The sequence below is a fragment of the Halictus rubicundus genome, chromosome 1 (genome assembly GCF_050948215.1).
Source record: "Halictus rubicundus isolate RS-2024b chromosome 1, iyHalRubi1_principal, whole genome shotgun sequence".
Lineage (NCBI taxonomy): Eukaryota > Metazoa > Arthropoda > Insecta > Hymenoptera > Halictidae > Halictus > Halictus rubicundus.
The window spans coordinates 23,772,182-23,796,205 of record NC_135149.1 but is presented as its reverse complement, the minus strand read 5'-3'; positions in this window follow the sequence as shown (position 1 = coordinate 23,796,205).

The window sequence follows — 24,024 nt, the reverse complement described above, 5'->3', positions numbered from 1 at the left end:
CCGACCCCGTGCACAACCCCCGTTCTTTTTTATGCTTAGTAAATAGTCGCCGATTTCACGTATGGAACTACTGTCGCTCCCAGAATGCATCGCCAGTAAGTTCGTACTAAAGATCTACGACCGAGAAGGGTCCAACAATTTTCTGGGATTATTACTCGAAAGATCGGTTAAACTTCACCTTGGCGACCCAGAGATTTTTAACTCTCTGCTATATAATCCTGCGCGTCTTGACGAGAAAGTGCCAAAAATCGAAGTTTCAAGGCGAGGAATTCACTGGTTCGGAAGTTGTGCGTGTTTAAAGTTGAGCGATTACACTTTGTTCTGGGACAAGCTGTGATCCAACAGTAATTAGAATATAGAGAATCGTTAAGCCTAAAGATCTTTAGGCTTCTGCGACAGAATTTATTTATGAAAGTAACAGGAGGGGGAGTTCAATAAACTTACCAACGACAGAAAAATTGCAGAACCGTCGCATTGCATCGGACTGGTCGTGACATAAAGACCGTCACTTCCAGTGGACATTTATTCTGTTCCATCATCAAAGACGGGCACGAACAGCTTCGACTAATCGCAGCCATCGGAACAGTTCCTTTCGCTGAAGAATTTTCGCTGGTATTGCAGCGCCAAGACGAAACACAACCGTGGGTGGGTGGGGGGTTGGGGGAGGGTTTGAGAGAAAAAAAGGGTAGCCTAGTAAATCGTTGCAGGCGAGTCGGAAAATAGGACAAAACAGTTCGCATACTCAATGAGCCGTTACAAACGGGTAGCTCCCATCCGACTCGAGTTTCCACCGTTAATTATATTCCGGACACGACTCGAAGCATTCAGGCTAAATCCCTATTAGCGAATTCTTCGCGTCCCGCTATAAATTTTCCGGCGTCAGAAATTGCATTTCAGCCATCGTTCACGTCCTCAACCGACGAACATTTAGAAGTTCCGCGCGTTCAACAGCCGTCCATATTGTCTCCGGGCTCCCCCCCCTCTCTCCATCAATCGTCTAATACTCGAACTCGATTAATACTCATTAAATTCGCAAACTTCAAGTTCAAACCGCGCCACCGTGCCCTCCGCCCTACCGACCAAACCAGATTAATTCGAAACCGCGGCCGATCCCATTGTACTATACTGCCCGTGTTACATACTCAAAACGCTCTTTGACAATAACAACGCAATCACATCCCGGGTAGGGAATTTTAACAACAGATTCGCCGAACCCGAGCAGTAATTAATTAACAGAGCGTTTTCTGCTCGGAGCGATTTCGCTACTGTGCAATGGAGAATGAATGCTGCTTGCTTCGGGAACAACAACTTGTTAACTAGACAGTGGTCGTAATTAAAATGCGGCACTCTGTGAGATGCGAACGTTTTTCAGCCGTGGGCATATCAGAGGGATCAGAATGATCCATGGAAAGATTCATAACAACTATCTTTGATCAAATTTTGGTTTAAACTTCCAATGTGTCGTTTGAAAAAGTATTTATTCGCATTCTAAGATCGTAATTATAGTACGTATCACAATTTTTATTATAATTTTCTCTCTTTGCGTAGGCGTTCATTCAATTTAATCACTTTGATACGCTGGACCCAGGCACCGCCGTCGGAGGGTTTCTACTTAAAAAGAATAATTGACGGTACCTGAAATACTCGTAAATGTCTGAGCGAAATCCTAACGCAACAAGATCGATAGTTCTTCGGAAAAAAATTCCTGTACATGTGTAAAAAAATGGCCATGAAATGGCCCTTTATCTGGAACCCATCAAAAAGTCCCCCCTAATTCTTCCGACGCCTGGCGCAAAGTTTCAGAGTTCAAAAATAAGAATCGAATAATGTTGCATTATTCGCGAACGGCACGAAGTAGCAAAACGAACAACAACCGAGCTCTGACGTTCCGAATGCGTAGACGCGTTTGATATTAAAATTTATCGAGGCGTCAAATTGCGTCTACTTTCTCTGGCGCGTGGTCAGCGGCCGTTCCGCGAGTTAGGATGGTCCGATCAAATAACGTTCGAAACATTTTCCGTGACATGGCCGAACAATGGCGCCGTTTAAACGGCGGCGTATGAATCCGACCGGGCCGGGGCTGGGTCGCGATGAGCACGCGATAAAACCAATGTCGACAACGTGTTTACAGTTTTATGGGGTGTCGGCTAAATGCAACCTGGTGTACAGACCTTAATAACTCTGGCGCGATACGAGAATAGAAATACGGCCGAAATTTACTGGCGCGCAAGTATTTCCGGTCTCTATAAACGGCGAACGCGAGCGCCCCGAGGAATTTACATCCAACCGGTTTAATTGAATCGTTTAATGTTTGAGGCTGTTTGGAAAAGTATGATCACTCGGATCGGCCCACCTGTAAAACCCCTCATAATCCTGGATGCTGTTCTAGAAAACATTCATCGTAAAAACACTCAATCGGAAGTGCTGAGCGAAGTTCTTGTACGCGAATCCGCGTTCTCGAGGAATGAGAATCGTCTGATTAAATCACTTGATCCCTGAAAAAAACCTCCTTGTTCATCATTATTTTTGCATTAATCTTTTACCAACGTGTGCGTCAGATTTTTCTGATTAAAACGATACCCAACATGACACAGTTTGGACCGTACATGCTTCTTTAATCTACGATACAGTAGAACCTCGATTATCCGAACGGATCAGTGAAATGCGAAATAAATAAAATAGAATTAAATCTTTACTGATAAGTACAATAAAACACAGTTAAATCGCTTTCCAACGAAAAATTTATCAATTGGATAATGATGAAATCGGTTCGGTTAATAGAGGTCCTAGTAAATCGTGAATTGCACGAGCAAATATGTTCCGAATTGTGTCGCGTTTGTGCTCGTTTTAATCAGAAAAATGTCACGAATAGGTTAATGAAGATACCGTCAAAAAGTAATTGAGTACGAAGAAGTTGTATCATTGGATTAGTATTGTTTCACCGGTGTATCTAATCGTGTTGTGTCGTGTCCACTCTGTATTCCGGTTTTTGGCGAGAAAATTTGATTTCCACGTTGGTAGAAAATTGCAGGTACACCCGGTACATGGAGTATTCGCGGGTCACTCGCCGTTGCGATCCGCAGGAGCGGCGAAGTCTACACAAAGTGCGGATTGAACGCGATCGACACGTTTCCGCGCTACGGAAAGGACGTGGAGCGGACCAAGAGCGGTTTCACCGCAGTTCGAGGAGCAAGAAACTCGTAGTTGGATCATCCGTGGATGCATTCTGTGGATCAGAACCGCTTGACAAACCTCGCTTCACACTAGACTAACTTGCCCCGGCGCGTCGCGCCGCTCTCTTCTATGTGGCTTTTGCTTATGCCGCTGCGAATAAGACCGCGAATAGAGCTTTTGCCCGCAAAGGCTTCCCCAGTCGGTTGTCGAGCAAGGTCGACACACAGGGACAATTGCCGGCCTTTGCGGAAAGAAAATCTGCGAATTCAATCGGAAGTCGGCCTCCAGTGGCTTGATCAGTTTGCCATAGTGATGGAGTCGAGTTCTACCTGTACAACGGCGTCTACCGTCGTTTTAGAATCCACCATGCCGCCGAAAACAAAGACATTTATTTCAGAAATATTTGCTCCGTCAGACTTTGCCAGAATATACCGAAATGTACAGGAATATACAAAAACATACCAGAATATACCAGAATATACTTGAATATACCAGAATATACCAGAATATACCAGAATATACCAGAATATACCAGAAAATACCAAAATATACCAGAATATACAAGAATATACTAGAATATAACGGAATATAACGGAATATTCTACAATATACCAAAACATACCAGAATATACCAGAATATTGCAGAATTGACCAGAATATATCAGAATATACTAGAATATACCAGAATGTAATAGAATATTCCAGAATATGCCAGAATATACTAGAATATTCATGAATGTACCAGAATATACTACATAGAATATAGCAGAATATACTACAATATACCAGAATATTCCAGAATGTACCAGAATATACTAGAATATACCAGATTATACCAGAATATACCAGAATATACCAGAATATACAAGAATATACTGGAATATAACTGAATATATCGGAATATACCAGAATATACTAGAATATACCAAAAGATACCAGAATGTAGCAGGATACACTACAATATACCAGAATATTGCAGAATTGACCAGAATATGTCAGAATATACTAGGATATTCCAGAATATACCAGAATGTAATACAATAAATCAGAATATGCCAGAATATTCATGAATGTACCAGAATATACTAAAATATGTCAGAAAAAATACTGGAATATACCAGAATATACTAGGATGTCATATTATTCTTGATTTATTATAATTATTAAAATGAGGCTTTTTAATCAACTTATGTTTCTTATAGCTATGGAAAATTTTTATTTTGCATAAAGACCCGCAGTGTAATAATCAATGTACAGAGTACATGAAATAAAGATTTAAAAGCTGGTTTCTCAGAAGGAAATGAAGATGTCTACTTTATTTTTTCCTTTTCTAATTAAGTAGTGGTTAGGGGGTATCAATCTTTTAGTATGCAATAAATCTTGCAGGGAAAATACTAGAATGAGAGTCCTGACACACTTTTAAACTGGGATGTGATATTTTAATTGCATACTAAAATATTAACACTCTGGGACCGTGCAATTTAAAAAAAAAATGAATATTTTCATTAGGTTGTGAGATATCTGCTTGTAACGCTTTATTTAGAACACCCTGTACATTTTTATGTGGTAATATGGAAGTACTAGAGTCGATAAAAGAGTCATGAGGATTGCATTTGACTATAAATAATGTGGAATAAAATTTTAAAATATATAGACGTTTAAAATTTTTGTATACTAATTTAGCAAGTTTGATGTCGAAGCAAAAAGGTGTAGCTATGCTTTCTTAAAAGGTGCACTTGACATTAAACAGAAGTAGACTTCTGACAATTTTGTGCATGCACAGCACGAACGTCAATACGCAAGCCGCATAGCTTTTTATCAAGTCCAACGAAGTTTCTATTTAATCTTGAATCCAGCGGAGAAATATGTTTCCGTTTAACTTAGATTGATACGTATTAGCCTTTGGAAATGTATGTTTGCCTCCACTTCCGGAGTTTAGTAATGAGTACATACACTGTTCAGAAGTGTACTTCTAAGTACGTCGGAACACACGAGTGTAAAATGTTCACACATCAATTATGCTTGAATATATAACTGGATTCTTGTACATATATGTGTACATATATAAATAAAACATGAGATATGTAAATGGAACTACTTAGATGTCTTTCATGTCCGAAATATTGTTGAACCTTTCAACGAGGCAAAGAAACTGATCAGAGGAAAAATTTCCAACAACTTTTCGGTAATTTAACTACAAATTGTAGTTCCACTTACAATTCCAAAATTCTTTTTTTTCATAAAATGCCCATAAAACTCACACAAAATATGTACCAACATCATTAACAAATTTAAGTCAATCCTAGCAAAATTTGATTCACTTACTAGATCATTACAAAAATTGACTTTCAAAATTGATAAAAAAATGTCGTCAGTCATATATCTTGAGTTTTAGTCACTATACAAGAGTGTCCAAAAAGTTTTGTGTTTTCTTGAAAGAGGCGATTTCTGAGCTGATTTGAAGCAACTTTTTCCTTTGCGAAAATCTTCTCCGCGGCTTTGTTAACGAGTTACTAACGAAAAACGCTAACCAATCAGAGCACGATTATGGCAGACGAATGCCAGCTCGGCGACGGGTCCCGCTGAGCGTGGCGTTGGCATTGGCCGAGGAGGAATCCGTCTGCTGTAGCCGCGCTCTGATTGGTCCGTGTTTTTCTTTAATAACTCTTTAACGAGGCTGCGGAGAATATTTTCGTAAAGGAAAAATTTATTTCAAACGATATTAGTAATCACCCCTTTCAAGGAAATACATTTTTGGAACACCCTGTATAATCTATTATGCTACTTTTGTCGGTACTGCCCTAAAATTCTAGGCCTATACCGGAGTCATTTCTGACCCACACCGACATTTCACTAATGAAGTTTTATTCCAATACAAGACGATGACTCGGGACCGGCTTGCGTCGTATTTCGGATGAGGGTACCCTATGCGGCTTGACTTTGTTGAGAATTATATCTCATGTCTCTCGAGCTTATCGAGGGTTGTCTAGCGTGTAAAATCTTGTTTCTTTTTCATCAACACTTATTTGAGGCGGTTCTAAATAAATGAATTCCTCCGTGTGCGTTTACGTCCGAGTATTGTTTTTCTCTTGCTCGGGAAGGGTTGAAAGTGCGTTGGGAAACTCATGTCGCAGATTAGAATGAAGAAGACTCGCAGAATCTTGCCGCGAGCGAAGTAATTGAAACTACTGAGATTTCGGTGTGAAAACGTAGCGGATTGTCTTGCGTTTATTTTCTATAAGTCGAGGACAACGGCGCCTGGCATTTGATTCTCTCTTGTCTCAGGATGAAACTCATTTTCACGGAAATACCACACCGAGATATATAAAAACACCTTACATTAAGCTTACTGCAAGCTATTAAGTTTAAGCAGCTTCCACTGCGCCGGCCGGAAAGCTATGACACTAATAGGATGTTCTCGCCTTGCGTGCAATAACAAGCGTGAATTTAGTTGCACTATTATTAACATTTCGCGCCAGGAAGATAAAACTACAGGACACGTTTTTTCCGTTCAGAAAATTGCGTTCGTACAGTTAATAACAATTTCGTTGCGCATCAAATTCTAAAGGCGAAGCAGCGAATATTTATATCTTTGGGAGAACTTTAAGAACTGCTTTAAGTTTGGAATTAAAGCGAAGTTTAATCAAAGAATTAAATTGTGCTTGAATTTTTTATAAATTTCGTTCCGTTTGTTTGCGATTGCAGGGATCAGCAGTGCCGGCGGACATTAAGGATTCCCTTTAAGAGTCGACCGTGCATGTCCGAGTGCGGTGATTCACAGGTGAGTTTGCTCTTGGAAATCAACATTTACATTCTGTTTCCGCATATTTTCTTAGACAAACGTCTATTAACGTCCGCGGTCTATTATCCGGCCTTGGAAAACCGGGAATGCGAAAACGGGAACGTAAGGAACGTAGGGAAATAAATCTGATCGTCTGCTATTAATCAGTCTTTGAACCAGACTTCAAGACCTCTATAAAAATTCTGTAGAATATTCAACGTTTGGTCACTGGTAGTTTTCCTTTTTTATTCTTAAAATTACACGATTTAATTTCATTTATATTATACGTTTCTACGAAGATACACATTGTATTTTTATACAGGCTGTCCCAAAAATGTATTTCCTTGAAAGGGGTCATTCCTGAGGTCATTCGAAGCAACTTTTTCCTTTGCGAAAATGTTCTCGGTACCTTTGTTCAGGAGTTATTGACGAAAATCACGGACCAATCAGAGCGCGGTTACAGCGGCCGGATTCCGGCTCGACCAATGCCTACTCCGCGCTCAACGGGATGTAGGCGCGCTCCGATTGGTCCGTGTTTTTCGTTAATAACTCCTTAACGAAGCCGCGGGGAACATTTTCGTAAAGGAAAAAGTTATTTCAAATGACTTTAGGAATCACCCTTTTCAAGGGAATACAACATTTTTAGGACACTGTGTATAATCGAATCTGCAGCTGTGGGATATTCGTTGATATTCATATTTTTATCTCTTAGTTTATGCTTTACACTTTAAAGTCATTTTTTAAATAAATGCATATCAAAAATAGTGAATGAATGAATTTTCGTCCTGAGGAACGAACGAGAGTTAAGGACACTCGTGCTTTAAGGGGTGTTTTCTGGTTTTCAAAAAATCGATTTTTCTTTTTTTGCCTTTTCGCATTTGAATATATGTGTAAAAGGATTTGTGTGAATTCCTAAAGCTAACGTAGCTATAGACGTTTGATGAACACAACTCGCGTTGCGGGATATTGATAGTTGAATCTTTAAAAGCGTTTTCCTCGAAATTGCTTTTTTCAAAACGGTTGCCACGATATTTCGAGGTTCAGTTGACCAATTGACTTGAAATTTTTAGAGAATCTTCGACACGTACCCTGTTATCGTACAAACAAAAATTTTCACAATCCGTCAATGTTTTCTTATTTTTCCATCATGCTAACGACTGAAAAATTGTTATAAAACCGGTAATCTGTCTTCAGAATGCTGCCATTTTGTAAGTGATCAAAATTTTTAATTTCTCCTCGTTCGGACCATAGCAACATTCATACTGATTAACAAACAACTTCATTTTTCTGTTTTGTGCCAGTAGAGAGACCGGAATCAACGGTCGAACCATCTCTTTCAAAACTGCATTAAAAAAAAATATAACTCACGTAATTTGGATTATATTTATTTTAAAAAAATCAGACGTGTACTGTAAATACCAATAAATGCGTGCGAAAAATCCCTGTGCGCAAGGTTTAATAATTCTGCTAAAAAAAAATTCGTGAAAATTCGTTTAACAACGGTCTCTAAAAGCGGAATACCTTTTTAAGGAAAATTAAAAAAAAAAAAGTAATCCAATAAAATTTCAAAACGGGAATACCACTCTAATGGAAAGAGGTACGGGCCGCGTGATTCGCAAAGAATTTTCGGTTGGGGAAAGTCGCGGAGGCAGTTTCGATGGGGAGAGAGTAGAACGGAAGCGGCAAGTACGAAAATGTCATCGCGATTTCCCGGCGGCAGCCACTCGAGCATAATCAACGAGCGGGAAAGTTGAGTGAGTGGGCTAAGAGTGCTGCTTAAAATTCAAACGCGTGCCATACGTATACAAAGCGAGCGGCGGGACCTCGTCCCGTCCACTGATTCGTGAACGATGATCAGGGAAACGACAGGGAGCGTTTCAGATATAAAGCGGAGGTTATATTCCGCGATACGGAGGTCGGCCGTGACAGTAAACGCTTTATTACTGCCTCAAAGAGACCGTTTACGAGAATTGCCCGTGCGCTCGCAATATTTTGCACGTCCTAACGCATTCGCATTATAGAAAGTATTTCGGAAATCCCGGACGCGTCGAGACGCGTCGCGTTGAATTTATTCGAGCGACGACGCCTCGCAAAAACGACGCCGAAATTCATATCTGTTAACCGTGCGCGTTTATTCGTTGCTGCGGTTCTTTGTGTGGAACAAAAGTCTTCCGATTTTCGATCGTAACAAAAACACGGACGCGAAATGAAAATGTATTTACCTCTGCTAAATGTTTTATCAAAACGGAAACGATCCGTCCGTTTAATTTGCGTTTTAAATTTTCTGTACGATGGAAAATGCGCGACATAAGTGTAATTTTTAATGTGGTGTCGATATTTATCCCCGTCAAAATGACGGGTTTTAATATTTTTAATTTCAAATTGTTAAAATTCTAATGGCGCATACACGAGAAATTATTTAGCAAATTTATCTCTTTGGGTACATATTGTTTTAAAAATATTGCTAAAAATGTGGGTAGTACATTCTTGTTATTTTTATAAAGTAATGCAAAATGGTAATTTTTAGTGCTCCGTGAACCTAGTGTTAATCGCAATTAAATGAAATAATTTTAATATAATTTAACATCCTTCGGTATTATTGCGTTTTGCAGAACTTTTACTTAATTTTTCATTATCCGATGATTGACTGCTTCAATTCGCACCATTCTTGCACAAAACGACTGAATCCAAACATTTTTGATATTTTAATCATATACATTCAGTTCTGAGCGAAAAATAATACTCTGTTACGTCGCACGGTGGTTTCATTTTAGTTACATTTTACCTTAAAATTTGGAATATTCATTTTGGCCAGGATTTCGCCGATGTTCACCATCGTCGGACACGGCGATCGCTGTTGTTAATAAAAACAATAATGCCAATACGTTATTGTTATTAATACCGCGGATATCAAAAGTGAATAACGCCGGCGGTGTGCCGTTATTAATATTACGCGCACCGAGAAAGGAAAAATGTCGGTGCGGTATTGTTATTAATATCGCGCCCGCTGGTAAAAGAATATTAATATTACATACATATAATCCAATTCGAATTTGTAGCAAAGGGTTGATTTACCTTGCGTTTGTTTAATAAAATTACGCGTGGACTCGTAAATGGAGATAAATGAATGAGTTTCTAGCAATTTTTACTCGTTAACTGTTAGGTATTACTAACGTACGCGAATGAAAATGCAAATCACTTTCGGGACCTTGTTACAATTCTTTAAAAAAGTATCGATTTGACAGAAAATTAATGACAACTAGACTTTGTTAAGTTAAATTAATAGTTTAATATTTGTATCAAAATCACAAGAAATTTTCGCTGCCTAACTTTTATACACCAAGTAAACATTAATTGTCCCTATTGAATTTATCGATTTCGAGATCAAATAAAAACTGTAATACACGTCAGTGAATATTGTTCTACAGAAAATTATAGATAATCGTGGATTTTGTGACTGCATAAAATCCGCATTTATGACTCAAGTTGCAGATAGTGTTAAACGACCAATCCACCGATTAAAGCAACGAATTATTAAAAATTTATCGCTGGAGTGTGCTCACGTATCTACCCTCAATCCAAAGTGCTACTTTCGGTGTTCATAGACAATGCTCATAGGCACAAAATCCCCCAAATCCTAGAATTAGTAATCGTCTTCCTAGAACTGCCTTCAACCCTGCCCGGTTATGTGACAAAGTAGACTTAACGGTCACGATTTAGAATTTGATTCCAATTACATGTTTCTCTAATTTAAAATAATAATTAAAAACAATACTAATTAATCTAATTAAAAATAATAGTCAGCTGAATATGTGCTTCTTAGTTGCAGCAAATAAGTAAATCACAAAAAAAAAGAAAATAAGTGAACTTTCTTGAATACCAAGCATCCGAGGATTAAAATCATAAATATTATTTCAGAAAGATATGACTCAGTTTTATAGAAGGCAATAATGTTCGAAACCCGTCGTAATAAAATGCTGCAAACAATTTCAAAATGTTTCCACGTGAGCTAGAGCACGACAGGACCTTCAGCCGAGGAAACAAGTATTTCTTCGATTCCAATTCCCGCAAATTTGTTTATCAAAATGTACATTTGCATGAACACATCCACAGTCGGCTTACGAATAACGTAATGAAGCGATGTATCAGAATGGAGTCGAGCAAAACGATGTTGATGCAAATTCCGCACTTGTTTCTGCGGAAACAAACCGCTAGAGGTTGAGCAAAAGATCGCAAAAGTAGAGAGATTTTGCTTTTTGGGGTCTCTCGTGACCACGGCAAAATTTCCATACCACAAACACCAAGCTCCACGAAATACGGGCAAATGCAGCACTGCAAATTAATATTTTTGTAAATCAGATTCACCTTCTTGCACTCCAAAGGACCTCCTTTGCAGGTCTTATTCGCCGTTTTGCAAATCAAATTCAATTTTTACCTCTTTGTAAACGAAGAATTCGAGAGAGAACAATTTTTAAAAGATTTGATTGCCAGTGGCTAAACTTTCCCGCGGATTCTCGCAGCGTGGGTGGGGATGGCGAGGAGGAGGGTGGGGATAGGTTGAAAGTTTTTTTTTCTAGGAAATTTAACTTTAGGGGTCGATAAGGCATAGGGGGAGCTGAGATAGAGAGACGGGGGGAGATCGAGTATTGGATTACGATAGAATGATTGCGCTTTTAATTAAACGGGAGGGTGACAGGAGCCCCCGTTCGACGGGCTGGCCCGTCTTCGAGGGGATTAACTTGCTAAATCCGAGTTATAGTCTTATTGTCGGCCGGCTTCATAAATCGGGGGGCCGTGCGTGTCGGCCCCGGCGTTAGTTTGCCAATGAAATCAGTTCGTAGCCGGTCTCAAATATTCAGAGTATTTGCTCGCGTCGGTTGGGCAGAGTTTATTCGACATTGAACCGCGGGGCGAGAGAGCGACAGGTAACGCGGCAAACCTAATTTCGCCGGGCGACGATAAGTCTCCGGTAACGCGTAACTCGAATTAATGCGAGCCGAGTGTTATTGCTTTAACACCCTTATTTATATTCATCTCTTGAGGGAAGCCAAGTTGCTGGACACGCGACGAGACGGCGCAAAACCCTTTTCCTTTCCCTACGTTGTCACAATGAAAAGCGTATGAGTCCCGGGAATCTGAATGCCGAGGGACACACGACGCGACGGTTCAACCAGCTGTTATTCCCTGCGAAAGGAAAACAGGAAGATCATGGTTGTTGACATTAACCCGCGAAGGAATGCGTTTTATGGGAATCACAAGCCCCGGACCGTGAGCAGAATTTTAATCGACGGATCGCCCGACGTTGATGGATTCGAAAGGAAATATTTTTCACGTGGGCTCGTTGACTTTGTTTTAATAGAAGATCCATGTGCAGTGAACTCTCGATATATGTCAACAACACGGGTCTTGTATCGTGTATCGTCCAGGAGACATAACTGAGCAGTGTTATGTTTATATAGGTGTTACCTTCGGGCTCCCTCACGGAGTATATCCCGCGGTAGTGGGGATAATTCCGCGACGTTTATCATCCACGCCTTGGCGACATATATAGAGAAATCACTGTATTAGGTCGTTGCATATATGTATAGCTTTAAACAAACATAATGTTTTCTAAATAAAACTTATTGATTAAAGTAAGCATCATTGTAATTATAGGTTATGGTAATTATTGAATTTTTTGGTTGTTCACCTTCCTCGTTTATTAGATTATCGTCTATATTTTTGAGCTTTTTTTTATCATTGACTAGTAGCGCGTTTATTTACTACCACATTTTGACCAACCATCACATAATGTTGTCATCAATATGTTTATTTTTTCGCTCGTATAAACAAAATACATGTCGGTCACATTGACCGATGTTGAAAAAAATTTCATTTAAAAGTAAAGTTGGATATACAGACAGAGACTGAAGGTAGGACTTGAAAGATTAGGTTTGCACCTTTAAATGGTATACATAATGAACCTGTAGATTATAATAGTATTTCTTGATTAAAACACTTTATAAAATTTGCATTCTGAAATCGGTCATTTCACATGCAACGACATAATTAAAAATTGAATTTACAATTTTACGAATTGGTTAAAGCGCGTAATTCATTTTATGCACGGTGTCCCACATAAAATTCTCACGATTTTTCAAGTATTTTCGATAATCTGACAAACAAATTTTAAACAAAAGTTGATCAGTTTTTGATTGGCTATACATTGCAATAAAAAATGATCGCCCATTCAAGCAGACTGTCATTTCTTGTTGAAATTTTCATTTCTTTGCCTTCAAGGTCATCCGAAGGTTGGGCTATAATACTGTTCTTCTTTGCCTTCAAGGTCATCCGAAGGTCGGGCTATAATACTGTTCTTCTTTGCCTTCAAGGTCATCCGAAGGTCGGGCTATAATACTGTTCTTCTTTGCCTTCAAGGTCATCCGAAGTTCGGGCTATAATACTGTTCTTCTTTGCCTTCAAGGTCATCCGAACGTCGGGCTATAATACTGTTAAGTCAAAAATACAAAGTGCCAGTTAAAAAAATGAAGATGACTGACAATACTAAAAAAAAATATATATTTCGAATTTTTTTTTATTTCAATGTATAGCCAATCGAAAACTGATCAACTTTTGTTGAAAATATTTGTTTGTCAGATTATCGCAAGTACTTGAAAAATCGTGTAACGTGTTACGTGGGCCATTTTCATCTGAATTGAGATTACTTTGTGTATTGCTTTGTCATTGACAAGACCGTGCTCGTGTACTATTTTCTGAATCACGTCAACCAGCTGTAAAAAATATTATTAGCAGCTGAACACCTATAAAATTTCACTTCAGATGTATTAAGAATTTTCACTGAACATTTTTCAGAGTCATTGCCAACGAATCGCGCTACAAGACCGTGCTTGTGCACTATTTTCTGAATCACGTCAACCAGCTGCAGAAAATATTATTTCCAGCAGCACACCTTCAACATTTCAGATACCATAGACGCAATGAACAACTTCGAAAGTACCTTGGCACGACGTCCAACGTGAGATTTCATGGGGGCACTTCCAAAGAATTAAACACGAAGACTCGACAAACAAAAATCGGATTTTTCCAGGAAAAAGAAAAGAAATCCCACCGGGTAAGGAAGCTCACGAGAGACCGCTCTCGCTGGTCTAGCTAACAAATTCCATTCACCTTAGGGTTTTCCGGCTCGTCGAGCACGGGATCCCATCGGCGTGGCGTCCCGTCGCGCCGCGTCGCGTCGCGCCTCAAACATCCCGCGAAAGAATTTATGAAACCGTGGACTCTCTCTCCACTTCATTCTGTCCCATTCAACGTGTCGGAGAGAGGTGGCGGCCGTGGAAGCGAAAGTCGCTCGTTCACCGAATAAGCTTTTCGCGCTGCAGCCTCGGCGTGTGGATATCGGATAATACCTAACCGAGGAACGCGGGAAAACCATTGGCCGGGGGAGGGGAGAGGGATGATGTGTTCCACCGGTGTGTGCCAGAGGAACCCCGGAGCAAAGCAGCCTAAGTGAAACGAATGTCGGTAGTTTCCCGAAGCAGTTTCGGGATGTTGCAACGGTGTCAACTTTGTCCATTAACCATCGATTTCTCTCGGCGCGTTAGCCAACTGGGCTGAAGCGTTTACCCCTTTTGCGCTGATAGCGGCAACTTCTCGGCCCGGGCTTGACAACCTTTACAGTTTCATGCTCTTCCGGCCACTTTTTCTCTCAAGGCCTGTCTGCTCGCTCGTCCTGAGACACGAACGCCCATCCCGCCGCAACCAATTGCGATCGCTAATGAAACCCATCGAGACGCGACATTCTTTGCCGACCGTAAAGTTTCATCGGATACGTGCCGAAGAGTGACCCAAAAATTCGCCCATTTTCGCTACCTCGATTTCTAGCTTATTATGACATGAGTCGGTGTAAATTTTCAAGTTGAGTTCACGATTTGTTTCTAAGATGTCAGAAGGTGGAGTTCGTTAACTCACTATGAAGCTTGGAATTATTCACACATTTTTCTTTACAGAAGCAACAATTTTAAGTATTTCGTAATTGTCCTCAGTACTGCTCCAGTTGAATATGTCCCAACTAACTATTACCCAGTTAACTGCGTTAGACGTGTATATACGTGTCAATCCAAAACTATATTGCGGTTGACGCGTATACTCGTCGTGTACAATAAAAAATTCCCTTTCACAGCAAAAACTGGAAATTTCAATAAGATGTAATGAAAATGTCATTTGGTGGTATGTCTCTTTCATATTACTAATTAAACTTTTTTATTACAGTGAATTCTCGATATATGTCAACAATCGTCCAAGGAGACATACTCGATCCGTGTTATGTTTACTCTCCTCGGCGGCCGAGGAGGTATATTCCGCGGAAGTGGGGATGATTTCGCGACATTTATCGTCTAGGCCTTGGCGAAATATATAGAGAAATCACTGTATTCTCAATGTATTATTTTTTACAATCTAACAATGTAATTGTTACTTACAATGTTACAATCTAACATTGTAAGTTGCTTCTAAGTATTCTCCGAATTGTTTTGTACGCTTTACTGAAATCAACTGAATTTCTTAAAATTATTGTCTTGCTTAATTTTCCTCCTTTACAAATTCTATTATTTTTTGACAATTTCAAAGTTTTTCAATAACAATAACCTTTTCAACAATGAATCGTTAATTTCTTGTCGAATAAGAATGTAATCCTTTCTCATTTTGCTCTACTTTTTTTGGTAAAACTTCTAATAGGAGCACTTGTCTTGCGTTCGACGCGTACACCCGTCATTACTCGATTTCAATTCCGCGCCCCGTGAGGGATTTTGAAAATTCAATTCCGCGGTTAACTGGTTAAATAGAAAATGACGCTATGTACTGGATAGGGAATTTCCGTGAACTTCGAACAGCGGAAAATGCTCTCAGCAGTTGTTCGAAAAAGAGGAAACGCGAAGCGGCGAGCTAACGTCGTTCCGAGGATTTGTTGGTCGCAAATTGATCGAATCTCGGGAATCTCGCATCGTTCTGATCGCGGGCGGCATTAAATTGTCGGCCCCGAAGGCTCCGGGTGGGGATACGGTTCTGTAAAAGAGTCGGGCAAGGAGGAGAAAGCAATCAAGAGTCAGTAAAATTTGGGGAAACGGGGGCCGGCTGGCGTAACGATCAGCCAATCCTGATGAGTAAAACGGTTCCCGGCCATCATCAGGCCGTTAGATTAACGTTCCCGGCGTACCTGGGAACTTCATATTACGTTTCCGGGGTTGTTTGTTTCCTCCCGCGACTCCCGTTTCCGGCGATGCACTGCCTGTCGAGTGTTTCCGCGCGGCGATTTGTCGCGGCTAAATGCAATTGTCCCCTTATTTCTTCGATAATTGTGAAATCGGTTGATGAAACTGGCTGTACGGAGAGAGGGGGGCAGGGGAGGGAGAGGGAGCGACCGGCGACGACGTTTCCACCGTTACTGCCCTCGCGTGTACACAAGGGCGAGGGCCGAGAACGAAAAGGGAAAATTATTAATCGTTCGACGGACGTGTATGGAGAGCCGAACGAGCGGCCAATGCGGCAAGCAGTTTTAAATTGAAAACCGGGGTTAAATCAACCCCTCTCGTTCACGAGCTCGCGATTTTTCGTCGACGTCCAAGATATTCTCCATGTGAAACCCCTCTCTGGCTTAACCCTTTCGACGCTAATCGTTGACTATACGGATCTTCCTCCGTTTCTTGAAAATTTAACGCTGGATAACACTTAGAGGACACACCGCCATGTCAGTTTAAAACTATTGATAAGAGAAAAATTTGTTTTAGTAATTCTTAGACGAAATGAAAATATCTTTTCAGGAGGTATTTAGCAACACCTCGATTTTACTCTCGTATTTTCTTAATATTTAGAATTACAAAATGGCGACACTGTACAATATTGCTTATCGCGTTCAACGGGTCCTTTGTCACGTAATAATCAAGAAGAAAATATAAAAAAGACTTTATTGCTCAACCGGAGTTGAGTACTACTGAGTTAGTTACAAAGATTATTACAATGATTGAAATACACGGAGAACGTACGTAGGCGATACTAAAACAAAACTGAACGCTCGTGCCTTGGGGCGGCGGCCTCTTATACCGTCGGAGACAACTGACCGCTGAGGATATTTGATCCCTTCTTATCAACAGGACTTCTCCGAAGGTGGTGCCGTGTGCAACGAAGGTGTTGCCGTGTGCAACGGGCCATAATCAGGTGTGGTCCCTGTGACACCTTCATAGTTCTTACTGAAATACAGGGTGTGCGAGTACAGGTGGGAGAAAATTTTAGGGGTGGTTCTCTATGAGAATATAAGACGAAAATGCAGAGTAAAAAAATCCGCCTAAAATGCAGCAACCCGGCCAACAGAGGTGTACGCTGGGTACGTCATAGGGGCGCGCGACAGTCACGTATCACGTGACAGATACTCCGCGTGGGAGTTCCAAGATTGCACACGCATTTTCGGTACTATCCGAATTATTGGCTAAAGTGTGTGACGTCAAAGCCTAACAACTGGGCGCGAGCGAGGACCCCTTTGATACGCAACCGTCACGCGCCTTCATGACGTAAGCAACGTACACCCCTGTTGGACGGGTTGCCGCATTTTAGGCGGATTTTAAATTGATAATAACTAAAAAATGAAGCCGAAAACGCAATTTTGTTATTCTTCATTTTCGTCTTATATTGTCTTGGAGAACCACCGCTTAAATTTTCTCCCAGCTGTAGTCAAACACCCTGTACAGAAGGCTGAGCCTTTTGATGTGAACTTCATCAATAAATACTTTCCAATGTGGCGTACGATGTTTCGCTGTATGAAATGTTTGACTGTACGAAAAATGCAAACTTTTTTCCCCTGTACGTTTAAATATTCACACAAAATTCAGTAGATCAAGATATCAAAACGAAAATGTATTTTCACGTTCTCTGCAAAACCGTTCCCTTTAGAAAGGTGACGATAAAAATCGGTGTTGGACAAATAAGGATGCGTTCGAATCAGAACGAACCCGAGCGAGAAAAAGCTGTAGCAAGGTTGATATTAAAATTCTGTTCGCTTCATAAACTTTCGTACTGCGAACTACAAAGTGTGCGATCAAATCATGAGCGTAACTTCTGTTAGTTCGTAAGACTGTGCAAAATTAGAAAATTTTCCTGCGAACCTTGCAGCATCTGCTCTGTGTATTTTTACGTTCTCCGTGGAACCGTCTTGGTCTTAAAGTACGCAATTAACATTGTGTGACTAAGAAATAAGGAACATGCCGTGTATTTTTGCGCTTGGGGGGAGTGTCAGGCAAATTGAGTTTCGCGAATGCTTCTAAATATTGCTTCGTCGGGTATCGCTCGGGTACCGCCTATCGAAGTTCCGATGGCCGATCGTCTGAAAATTAGCGAAAGTTTCCTCTCGATTCCTTTAGTTAGATAAACGAAACTATTCGCGCGCCGCGCCGTTCTGTTTCGTCGCTTAACGAAGCAGTCGTGCGTCTTAGCTCGTTAAAACTCGGACGGGTATAACGATATTAGCGAATTTCTTTCGTTCGTTTATCCCCGTTTCTCCTCCCCCTACATCTTTCTCTTCCCCTCCCCCCTTCTTTCTTTTTTCTCCGAAACAGATTTAATGAACTCCCCGCGGGAAGTGCGCGGGGCCCGATTCTTTTAAAAACGAACTCGGTTTCAGTGTAATTGAGCAATCAGTTTTAATCAATCTTGCGTCGAATCGAGCGCCCCACCGACGAGCATCTCGGGGGCAAATCTCGCGTGATGGGCGGCACGGGAAAGACGTAAAATTAAATAAGCTTTACCCGAATCACCGTGACAAGATCCTATCGCGCACGTTGCCAAGCCCGGATCTCTCCACTTCTTCGGCTAGACACTTATCCCCGGCGAGTATGTAATTCTGCCCGGCGAAGAATTTGCATTTTTCTGCATATGAACGCTTCTTATCTGGCGACCCGGCCCTCGTGACTCGTCCACGTGCTCCGCTGCACCGAAAAAGCACGTTTTATATCTCGTCGCCCCCATCGATTATTATTTTGTAATTCTGTCGCGAGAATTTCTTGCGAAAATTGAACTCTCCTACGGCTTTCTCGATTAATATGGCGATTTTATTAATAAAATTCGTTTTTATCGCTTAATAGCTTTTTTTTACATCGACACGATATAATAATACTCAAATGAATATGATATATCTTGAATAATAATAATAATACAGTAAAGTCTCGATCTAAGCCGAACGGAGCTTCACGATCTTAGTCAGTTCGCCTAACCCCACCACCGAGGGCGCACTCCGCGAGGGGCCAATGAGCTCGAGCTACCTCGGTCGCAGAGCATTGTAAACATAGTGTTTACACTCGCTGTTCTTTTCTACGTCCCGCGCGGTCGGTGAGGTCGCAAGAAAATAGTAGCCCTACACGATCTATGTCACAGCACCGACCCGAGGATTGGGCTTAGATCAAGACATTTCTGTACCAGTCAAACGAAAATAGAAATTCATTAGAAAAATTAAAATTTCACATTGTCCATCATTTTCTATGGCTCATCTTCTAAAATAATCAGCGTACATGCAATTCTGTTTCAAGGAAATTCGAAGCTGTATGCTCCTAATATTCTGTGTACCAGTCAAACAAAAATAGAAGTTCATCGTCGAAATAAATGTTGCACGTTCTCCGCTCAAAATTGGATAGTGATTATTTTTCGACTGCATCACCTACTATGTCAGATCCTCGAAAACAGCTCGATCCTTCTCTGGATCAGCAATCTTGTTAACTTTAAATTTGGGTTCGTCATTAAGTATGGGATAACCCGACGTACCATGCCACGCATTCGCTAACTTTCTATATTTTTGAGCCGGGCTCGTTTACCTTGGGAAATCGCTTATGAAATGAACAACGGTTCTCCAACTATAGAGGATCATTTTCTGACACGTGTTTCGATTGATCGAGCTAATCGAGGAACGTTAACCTTACGCGCGTGCCTCGGCTTTGATCCCTCAGTGGATGAGCCGATTCATCGCAGCGCGAAACTTACAGGAAACTTGTTTACGATGTTGATCAAACGGACAAAGGCTCGAAGGCAGCGCGGCTACATCGGCTGCCTGGGCAATAATAAAATGCACTGATGTACAATATACACCTAAACCTTTCCCTTCCACGTGCGAATCTTAAAAATGAAAATCTGTTCCTCGAACTATCAATTTTCTCGATTATTTTACATCGGTCAGAACAACAAAGAATTTTTCTTCAAAAATTAACTCAGTTAATTTTTTTATAGTTTTTTTATAGTCAGGTCTTCATTCGAATTGTTTCGAATGAATATTTACCTAAAATAATTATTCGAATAAATTCTTCTTAGTTGAATATTTTATTTGGAGAATAATCATTCATTATTCGGAACAATTTATTCTCTCTATTTAATAATCAATTCATTATTATTTATTCGGATATCAATTGAAAAATTATTCGAGTAATCCGACTAAACGATCAAATATCGAAAAAAATAATATTAATAATATTATTGATCAATTAACTGTGTTTGACGAGTATATTCGTCATGAAGAAATGGCAATGTTTTGTGTCATGACGAGTATACTCGTCAAAACAGCTATAATTCAAACAGCAGTTAATTTTTGCGGCGCAACTTAGGTAGACATTTTTCGAAGAGGTCGCAACAGCTAACTGGTTAATATTAATAATATTACAATATATATAATAAATATTTATAATATAATATTAGGACCTTGAATAAGTTCTCGCTGTTTCTTTTACAAAATAAAAGCTTTTACCCAATGTCCTTGCTTCTGGATCATTCCTAAAACTTTTAAACGTTATGAAACAGTTGACTCATCTACTTGTAATGTTTTTCCAAGTTCTGCTAGCGTCTGACATCGGTCTTGATCGAGTAATTCCTCCAACTTTTCGTCTTCAAATTTTTTCGGTGCGCCAAAACGTTCTTTATCCTCAAGTTCAAAATCATTATTTTTGAAGCGTCGAAACCAGTCTCTGCATGTCGTATCCGACAAAGCATTGTCACCATAAGTCTCAACAAGAATTCTATGTGCTTCAGCTGCAGATTTCTTTTGAATAAAGTAGTGCAATAAAATTCCCCGCAAATACACTTTATTTGGCACAAAAGTAGACATTTTCAGAACTAAGAAAAAATTACTTTGTTTACACTAAAGTGAACTACCATACACTGAAATTTAAGGTTAGATACACTACTGCCTTGCATGTGTGTTACCATTCGAAATTCCACGAACGGGGTACTGCTACTGCCATTTTTGAAGAAACAGCGAGAACTTATTCAAGGTCCTAATATAATATTAATATATATTTTTATTGTTTTTTTATAATATTTATAATGTTATTAATATTATTAATAATATTTTATTTTCGAATAAATACTTATTCGATAGTGACAAATGAAAGTTTGATTCGTGACTGTGATCGCAAACTTCGGGTAGCAAAAATTCGCGCCTTGCGCCGATAAATTTCGACAGTTGGGTATTGATTTTCCATCTTGTTGCCGAATTAAACCTATGAAATTCCCGATGGAAATTCCGCGTTTCGCCAGTGTCCTTGTTCCTTTGACTCTCGATCTCCCCGGTGCAAGAAACATTCGATCAGAACTCCTTCTTCCGAGGCGGCGCAGCCACCGACACTTCGCAGAAAGGCGCGAACAGTTCCGCAGCGCTCCCCTTCGCCGAAATATTCCTCTCTTCCTCGGAATATTTCCCGGGGCGCCGTCGTTCCTTCGCGCCAGCGAAATTATTGACAAACTCGACAAAAATCCCGGCCCCCATATCGCGACGGCGAAGGAAATTCCGGAACTTGTTACCGTCCCTCGTTAGCCCGCAGTTTCATAGCAAGCTATGAACTGTAACGAATATTCTTTCGTTCACGGTGCATTTCGAATTCCGAAGTCAAGCAGTCGCTTTTCCTCAAACGAAACTTTTAATCATAAACTCGCCGGCCGTTCCGAAGCTGCGCGCAAAAATTTCGTTCGGCTCCGAGCCCGGATACTTTGCTTCTCGCGAAATCCGCCGGCCATTTCTGCGAATAAATGAGCCCTGATTCACCGGGTCTTGCTTGCTATGATGCTTTCAAAACGCCCCGACGATTTTTCAGCGCTGGGACCTCCGATTAGCGCGATCGCTGCCGATGACGTCATTTGGGCGGGTTTTTAAACACGAGACCCGAATAAGTGCTCAGTTTTCTGAAAAATTGTAATATCTGTCTTGTTTATTGTTTTAGTTAGTGGGAATTAAGATACTAAGGCAATATTAGATGTTTGCAAAAATTGGTGCTTGAACTGAAACGATGTATTTCTTTGAGAGGAGTGATTCCCGAGGTCATTTGAAGAAACTTTTTCCTTTGCGAAAATTTTCTCCACGGCTCCGTTGAGGAGTTATTAGCGAAAAACACGAACCAATCGGAGCGCGGCTACAGCGGACGGGTTCCGGTTCAACGACACGCCCCGTTGAGCGCGGGGTAGGCATTGGCCGAGCCGGAATCCGTCCGCTGTAACCGCGCTCTGATTGGTCCGTGTTTTTCGTTAATAACTCCTTAACGAAGCCGCGTAGAACATTTCCGCAAAGGAAAAAGTTTCTTCAAATGACCTCGGGAATCACTCCTGTCAAGGGAGAACAAAATTTTGACCAAAATGTTATTGCATTCTAAAATTTCATGTGCAACAACCTAATAGAAACGAATGCGTACGCCAAGTAACGGGAACAATTTTTGCCTAAAAATTCGCAGTCTAATTGTAACAGTTCCGTGTCGCGATTAATAACGACGATATTACGAAGGTATTGAAAACGGGGATCTTAGGTTCGAAGATTCTGATTCCACGTGGACGGGGTAATCTCGGCGTCGAGCCGGAAATCAAATGTCCTCGTTCCTTTCTTTCTCCTCGGGGGAGCGTGTAAAAATTCGACGGATCAGATCCGGAATTGCATATCGAGTGATTGAAAACTTCTGAATGACAGTTCCCGAATGCGTCGTGGTTTCCGGGAGTGACAGCGGGACATATATTACCGTGAAAGACGTCCGCTATTCTTCAGAACGACTGGTCTCCTTCCGCCGAATGGTGACCATCAGACACTCGAGATTGCTACTCGTAATCCATTGATGTATCTCTATATATAGTCACAGTCCGCCGAGAAGGCCAGGGAAGGGATCAAACCGCGTTATCAATTTCATTCTTTGATCCCGCGGCCGTCCCTTGATGAATTAAACTAGGATTTCGACGTTCCGCGTTTCGCAACCGCCGCCCTTTCCTTCTCGAATCGAATTTCTCTCTTCCGGTTCTTTCCGCCGTCTTTGATATCAAATATTTTCGCGAACTTCAAATTGATTAAACTTAAAGAACACACCGGCGAACGTAAATTAATTACGGCACCGAGGTTCGCGGTCTCGGGGATTTTCCCTTTTTCTTCTTCTTCTTTTTTTTTTCATTTTCGCGCACGCGGTATTATTCCAGCACTCTCGCGTGTTTCGGAATTTATGCTCCTCTTTAACGGCCGCAAAGTGGCCGGAAGCGAGTTGCTCCGACATGCTCTAATGGCATTAACGGAACCGGAAATATTGTGATTGCTCATTCGAAAATTGGGGGCGGTCTCGGCAAACAATCTTCCTGATTGCGTGCTCCACGTTTTTATTGCGACATCGTACGCCCGACGGATCGGTCTGCCACTCGAGAAACGTTTATTCGTTGCTGAGTATGTACAATGTTCATTTCAAGTCATATTTGTTGCTTTTATATCGGTTCGTCGCGGTGGAAAGATTACGTCAAATTGCGTTGCTAGTGCAACAGAAACAGCAAGAATTGATAATAAAGTGACTCAAACTATTACCGTTCGTTCATTCATATATATTTTAAATCCTTTTGCCAAAAAATTTCGAATAATTTTCAAATGGAAGCTAGCTCTGTGCAGAACCTAGAACAGTAAATGTAAATGTGAGTACATCATCAATAATTCATAAGAAAATAGCAAGAGTTATATCAAGTATCTTTATAGCAAGTACAATTATAATAATTATTACTGTCCGTAGTACAAATTGAAGACTGTGTAAATGCTGTAGAAT